This window comes from Megalops cyprinoides, chromosome 18, assembly GCF_013368585.1.
Source record: "Megalops cyprinoides isolate fMegCyp1 chromosome 18, fMegCyp1.pri, whole genome shotgun sequence".
Taxonomy (NCBI): domain Eukaryota; kingdom Metazoa; phylum Chordata; class Actinopteri; order Elopiformes; family Megalopidae; genus Megalops; species Megalops cyprinoides.
In genome coordinates, this window is record NC_050600.1 from 15,481,807 (window position 1) to 15,489,029 (window position 7,223).

Genomic DNA, 7,223 nt, shown 5'->3' on the forward strand with positions numbered 1-7,223 from the left:
TTAAAATAATCATGAATATTAGGGAATTTCCCATTCCCTACTGCTTAACACAGTCTGTGCTAGTCACAATTGTTTGTATTGTGAGAAGAAAGCCATTTTCAAACCCATTTTCTTATATATTTCTTACATCCTTATTGTTCTTTAGTATAAGCAAACTACACATGTACTCATTTTTCAGCCATTCGTGAGGCTCAGAGTAAGTTGTTTAGGATGATATAAGGCACCCGTAATGGTTGGAGCTGCAATGAGCAGCTCCCATGACTACATACTTCTCACGGTCGTAAATATTTCAGATTGATTTTATAACCTCCTATCAGTCCCAGTTCATGATGATAATCATATTTGTTCTGTGACAAATCATTTTAACATCACCTGTTGGAGCACAGTCACTTATGAATAGTGTTTGGGCCTTGACTGTTCCGCTTACTGGCGTATTATTAGAGAAAGCTACACTGATCTGTGTACACAGAATTTAAGCATGTTGTCTTTACATACATAACTCACTGGGAGTTGGTGTCTGTTGTTGTGTGCATCATTGCGTGACAGTATGAAGACACATACATGGAGTTCTTGTAGTCAAAAAAGCCAGTATTTGAACTTTACTCTGGAACATTAAAATGAAATAAACATTTCAAACCCATAGCATAGCAAACTCAGCTGAATTGTTAGATAATATTACTACAACAGCAACAGTATCATAACAAGCTTGATTTCATTTGCAGAACAATGCTTCATATATTCAATAAATCTTGTTTTATTATTTATTTATTCTGTTTGACAATAGAACATAAATTCTGTCTCTCTTCCTACTGTGTGTAGCTAAATAGCTAGGTTCATCCAACTATGGATCCATTTTATAAAAGTTTTTAAATGGAAAACAGTGTTGCCATAGTTTTATGTAAAATTCCATTTATTTATACGTGCAAGTAAATAACTTAGCAACATTTTTTCATACATCCTGGAATCAGTGAAACTGCTTCGTAATTTAAAATACTGTGCAGAACATTCAGCATTAAAAGAATACTTTTCCTTTTCCCTTACTCAAAACAATCAACAAATCTCACAGGAATTATACAAAATGCACAATTAATTATGACTGAGCGTCTCTTCCATCCAGAATGCTGTGCACATGCGTGCACGCAAATCATCCGAGAATACAGTCTTTGGGTATCTATTTAAAGGTGAAAATCTCAACAAAGTTTGAGTCTCATTTAAATGATGGCCAGCTCTTTAATCAGTTGGTGCACAGAATATGCTCCAATGTGCCTTTGTGTTTTAATTGTCTTCACTTTATAATGTATACAATTAAGATATATTCATAATTATGTGTCATTGAATTTGCTAATTATATGCGTGGAAGGGAAGGGTTGTCATATTTTCTTTTTTTTTCTCAACTGTCCCCCAGAGTGATTTTTCAAGGTTTCTCAGCTGTATGTGAAAAGAATGCTCATACTGTGAGATAGCTGGGATGCATCTGTTTCCAGAGCACTGTCATCACTTATAGGAAGTACGTCTGATTACATCTGCTGTAGCACAAGACAGTAACCTTAACCTGCCTGCTATTTCATTTCAAATGAGGTGGTTCATCATCTGTGATACACTGTCATCAAAAACTCAAGAGAAGTGGATGTCATGACTGAGAGTAAGAAGGACTGGGACAAGCTCGTGCTCCTGGGCTTCCATCTCCCTCACTGGTTTACATCCATACAGTGCTGTGCTATAGCCTCAGAAAAACAACGGCTAAGAGAAAATGCAGGTCTGCAGTGCATTTCGCAAGCATCCACTACCGCTGGATATTGTCATGTTTATGTATAACAGCTGGCATATTTTCCTTGTTTTTGCTTCTAGCACAATATGTCTGTAGATGGCATACAACACAATATGGCACTTTTTATAATTTTGTTTTCCAAGTTTTCATTTACTGTATTGAATTGTAGATTTGTAGAAGCCATGTACTGTTTTGGATGTCTGACATCTGAATGTAATAGATCCATAGAGAAATGAAATTGTGAAAAAAGTTGTGGTACTGTAATTTAAACGAGTCGCCTATTCAATTAATAACATTTAGAATAAAATATAGAAGTGACTTTTCATAGACTGGTCTTTTGCCATTGATTGATATGTCACCTGTACTTGTTGTTGTGAATCTATACATTTTCTTGGCATAAACATTATTGATTATAAAGCCCATAATGCTGTATAGTGCCCTGTGATGAAATACAGGTGTGAACATTCAATAAAGCATCCACTAAATGCCTAAGCAGGATGTGTTAGCCTAAGTCCTAATCAGGATGTAAAAAAGAAAAAACTATTGGGTTGGTGGGTCAGCAAGGGTTTCTGGGGGCTCATGCACCCTGCAATTCGCAGTCACCTGCTAGGTGCTTGGATGATGTCATCTGAGTAGCGCCTGTCCTCCAATGAGCACCCACTCCATCGTAGTGTGCTGTGTGGCTTGTAGTACAAAAAGCAGCCATATGGCTGTGTATGAGTGCATTGTATAGGATTGCATTCATCTCATCTCAGCACTCCTGTGCAAGGGCATAGGGTGCTGTCTGGTAAGACAAGCCTAATATACAATTGATAATTCCAAAACAGGGTTGCCTAAAAAGGAAAAAGCACCAATAAATGAAAACTATACTACTGTGTGTAAAAGAAATGGTATGTGTTTGCCTTGTGAATAACATTGAGAAAAGAGACTGCACAAGGGACATTCCAGTCTTTCGATATTTTATTTTTTGAGCACATAGTTCCATTAGAATTGTTTGTACTACTTTTCATCTGGAGAGTGTTTTAAAAGATATTACAAATAAACCTTTTTGTTTAGCTTGCTCTCAGTGTGTTTGATGCTTATGCAAAAGGACAGAGCTCTTAGTTCATTGTAACCAAGCAAAAAAAAAAGCATACTAAAGTCAATTTTTTCCAAGACAAGTCTAGATTTATGAGTGATAAATTTTCTTTAAAAAAACTTTCAACTCTTTTGACTGAATATGTGACCGTATCTGCTGATATTGGGCATACAGTATACTCTCTGTGAGTGAAGAAAAATATATTTTGCGATAGTGCAGAATTCTTGGTGTAAGATGAGACCGGTGCAATCACTACCTTAGTTCAGAGTTGTATGTTGGATATTTATATGTAAAAATGATGTTTTTGATTTAAACAAATGTCTCTTACTATTATTGTGTATATTCTTAGTAGCATGATTACAGAACAGTATGTGCACTGAATGTATAAAGACATCATGAAAGTATGGAAAATACAAGCATGCATAAATATGTTATATACAGTACATTAGCACTGTTCTTGCATTGTCCAGATAAATAGATTATGTTGTAATTTTTTGGAGAAATCTTTTTCAGTTCTCATATTCTGCATTGTATGCATCAAATTGTTTAGAAGCTATTGTGCTCTGACTTAAATTATGTTTGCTAAACCTGTGGGGTTTTAGTGCTTTAAATGGGAAGATGTAATATACTTCTGTAATATAATTCATTATTGCTTTAGTTACTGCATTTAGCTAAAGAAAAATGTAAGCACTGTAGAATAACAGTTTATATTATAATGAAAATGGGATGTTCTGTTAGTTTGGTTTTGTGTCAGTTTTGTTAAAGATGTTCAAGCATTAATATCAAAAGCAAACAGAAATTGAGCCAGCAGCTATATGTGTCCTGAAATCACAAATACTCATATTATGATCAGTGTTATGTGAATGCCTTATGGTGGATGTCTTTACCACAAAAATGTCATTTTTGTAAAATGTCAACTAACAGTGACTCGTTTCAAACATTTGTTCAATAAAGATGTGGATTGTGTTTTGAAATTACAACTCCTCAGTTTAGTAATTTCATTTAAGTAACAGAATGCAGTACAACAACTATAAAAAATAATATAATGGTAAGTAATCTTGTAATCTTGTAATATAAAATGTAAGCTTTTATATAATTATAAAAGTAATATGATAGTTAATATAGTAGTTTAACATAATCACACATGTAGAGAATATTATTTCACCTTTCTTTCCCATCTCTGGAGTCACTCAATTGCTAACACCTACTTTAACTAACAAGTATTTAAGGCCTTCATTTCTAACATCATAGTGCTGAAGATGTTTTAAGAAGGATGCATTTCTTTTACAAAATTGTAATTTAGCAGTAAGACCTTGCATATCACTTAAATACAATTTTTCAATATTTTGGCTGACAATCACAGGATAAAATTTTACGGGAGTCCTTTAAAAACAATAGGTTTTATCAACTGTCTTATTTTGGTTTAAATGTACACAGCTATAGGAATTCAGTTTCATAGTGGCATGTAGGGTAGGAGGCACACACTTCATTGTAGAGGTTAACAGTGCATTGAATTGTCATTGATTAAAATGTTTAATAAACCAGGCTCGTTACGCAGAATTGCACAGTTCCCCTTCTCTGATGCTGCACCTGACATCAATAATGAATTAAGCTGTAATCCAAGACAACGCCTTGGAAGTCAAATGCTGACTTCTAAGAGACAGTGCCTTCCATCTTCAAAGAATATTAGATGCTGCTCCATGAGGCATGCAGCATGCCGTGAAATTTAAACGAGGAGTCTAAATGGCTGGAGGGATAAGACAACCGCACTTTACATAATGCAATCTATGACACAAAGCAGATTCTACAAAGCAGAGCACTGTAGCACTACAGGCAGTAGGACAGGGGGACAGTGAAGCTTTCCTCCACATTTGATGCCGTTATTAAATCTTTATTAAACGTGAAAACAGCTATGTGCAAATTGAATGGACAAGTTCAGAGGCAGGCTTATCTGATTATTGTGCTGGACTGGCATTAACAGCAGCAACAATTAAATCATAAAGGAGGTAGAATCAAAAGCAGCAGAAGGAGCAGCAGAAGGCCTCTTTTGAAATCATCTAACCCCGTTTAAGAATAATAGAAGGCAGCATGGAGCTAACATATATTATAGTTAACATCAATTTTATGCAGCCTATTGGGGTTTACTTACTTGATTTATGCAATTTAAACCTTATTATAACTAGTGTAATATCTACTATCTTTCTACTGCCAGTCTGCTTCTCTTTACCCTTGCTTAAAGGGAGTAATTGCATGGAAGAGCATGCACATGCTGAGGCTAGTGCAAGCTGTGGATATTCCTGCAGTTGGAGCCATTAAAAGGTTCAGCCCCAGTCAGGAGATGCAATTTTATTTTCACTGATTTTAGAGACTGGGATAAAGCCTCTGTTTAAGTAGCTAAAAACAACAGCGGTTATGCATGTTTGTGTGTTCACAAAAAAGGTTCATTTTGTGTACAGTGACCAATCCTATGGCATACTCTTCTGGATTCTGAACCTAGATCCTGGCCTCACCACTTACAAGCTGTTAGTAGCTGAGACAGGCATTGACAGTTTGTGGACGTTCCTACTTGAATATTATTTTTACCGAAACACTGAGAATATGAGAACTCACTAATTTATACAAAACATGCAATCCATTCCCCTTGGATTCTGAACACTACACTGAACACTGCAAAACATGCACCATTACACAAATGGCCATAGCAAAAGACAAACCCATTTGCAAGAGTTCAAAAAGTGGCACAAATCCAACCCCTATTTAATGATCCATGGTCATAGCTATTTATACCAGATCGATGGTGAGTGTGAAAGTATCCAACGATTGTTTTTCTCTATGCATGCATTTTTATCATGACAGCTGCATGCAAATCATTCTAAAAATGTATGCTGTGTAGAGCATCCATCCTATGTCAGTCCACCTCTTTGACAAACAAACATACCACAGTTCATAGTTCGATGTCATATGTATTTTAATAGAACTACTGGGATTATGAGTGTAAAGTACTGAACAGCATACTCACATCTCACTAATGACTAGTATCGGATTTCAATTTGAAACCAGTGTGTTTGTCTCTCTGAACTCATGTTTGAAGTTCATTTACTCTGTTGTACTTTTTGGAGTTGAGGGCTTACCTTTGCCCTTTGCTAGGCAGAAGGCCCCTAGATGGCCCCCTGCTGTCCTCCCACACCTGCAAAGGTTGTGTGGACTGTGCTGAATCGGTGCGCAGTGATATTCAAGCAATTGAGGGAGAACTGATGGTGTCTGTCAGCACTCCTGGCATGACTGTAAAATCACAGATGGTGGCTATTCTTGGGTCATTTTTCAAAATTTTGAAAAAAATTTGTTATCCCAAGCTTTTTAAATGATCTTGAGTAGGATATAAATATAGCTATAATAGCTGGTCTATAACCAGCTTGTTGTCACAGCTGTTTTTTGTTTAGCTAACACAGAATCAAAAGTGGATTCCTAAACTGGGGTGCCATACCCACACGGGTACCTGGTACATCTCCATATGAGATGTATGAATTTGCACACCCATCATTAAATTGGAGAATTTACATTTCAGAATATCTTGCTTTGCTCTTGCTGCTGTGATGAGCAGTGAAAGCAGTGAGCAGCCAAAAATATTAATTTTCATGAATATATATTTATCAATTAATTGCATTACAAATAAAAAATCATAGACTCCAAGAAACTTCCATTTGAAATTTGAAATGCTACAGAATTTCCAGAGTTATGATTGCATTTAGCAAAAGCACTGTTAATATTCCAGACTGATGGTAATTTATTATTTTCACATAATGTGAAAGCAGGAGGGGGCTAAAGGGTGATGACTTTTTCATTATGTTTTTGCAAATAAACAACCATAGATGTACAAATGATGATTCTGAGCAAACGCTATGAATCATTCATATGTATATTATCATCACCTGCATATAAGCACCATGATCTTCATATCTGAAGCTGCAAATTAATGGAATGGCTTATGTACAGTAAAATAACAGTTTCCTGTACACAAGCTCTTAAGCATCCATCCACATTTACATCTTACTAAAAAGCCTATGAAGTTAGTCCACATGATCCGTTACTATATGTATCAATGTTGACACCACTTCTGGTAAGAATCATGGGCATAATTAATTATTATATCACATAGATAATTATTCATCACATAGATGTGGTCTCCTTTCCTCCTTTTTTATATTTTCTCTGTGCTGCAAAATTCATAGCCATTTGAGATATTATGAACTAACAGAAAGTCTCCGTGATCATGCAACAGATGTGGCTGTAATATCCACTTTGCAATTCTCAGCCAAATCACATGCAAGGGTCTGCAAGTAATTTTTTTGGAAGCAGCAATGAATTTTATATGACACA